Below are 225 nucleotides of genomic sequence, written 5' to 3' on the forward strand. Positions count from 1 at the left end.
AAAAGTAAGTGTAACATACTTTAAGTGCAGCAAAATATCTGTAAACCAAAACAAGCAGAATTGTTTACGTTGCATTAATAAATCCAGCTGATATTGTACAGCCAGGTACTTGTGAATGAAAAGAAGCAATGAATGGGAAGAAAAAAACTACTTTAAGCAGTCTACTCTCAGCTAGAATCCACACAAGAAGTTAAAATTAAAATAATTGAAAGAAGAGGCTAAAGC

The sequence above is a fragment of the Olea europaea genome, unplaced genomic scaffold (genome assembly GCF_002742605.1).
Source record: "Olea europaea var. sylvestris unplaced genomic scaffold, O_europaea_v1 scaffold1431, whole genome shotgun sequence".
NCBI classification, from domain to species: Eukaryota; Viridiplantae; Streptophyta; class Magnoliopsida; order Lamiales; family Oleaceae; genus Olea; species Olea europaea.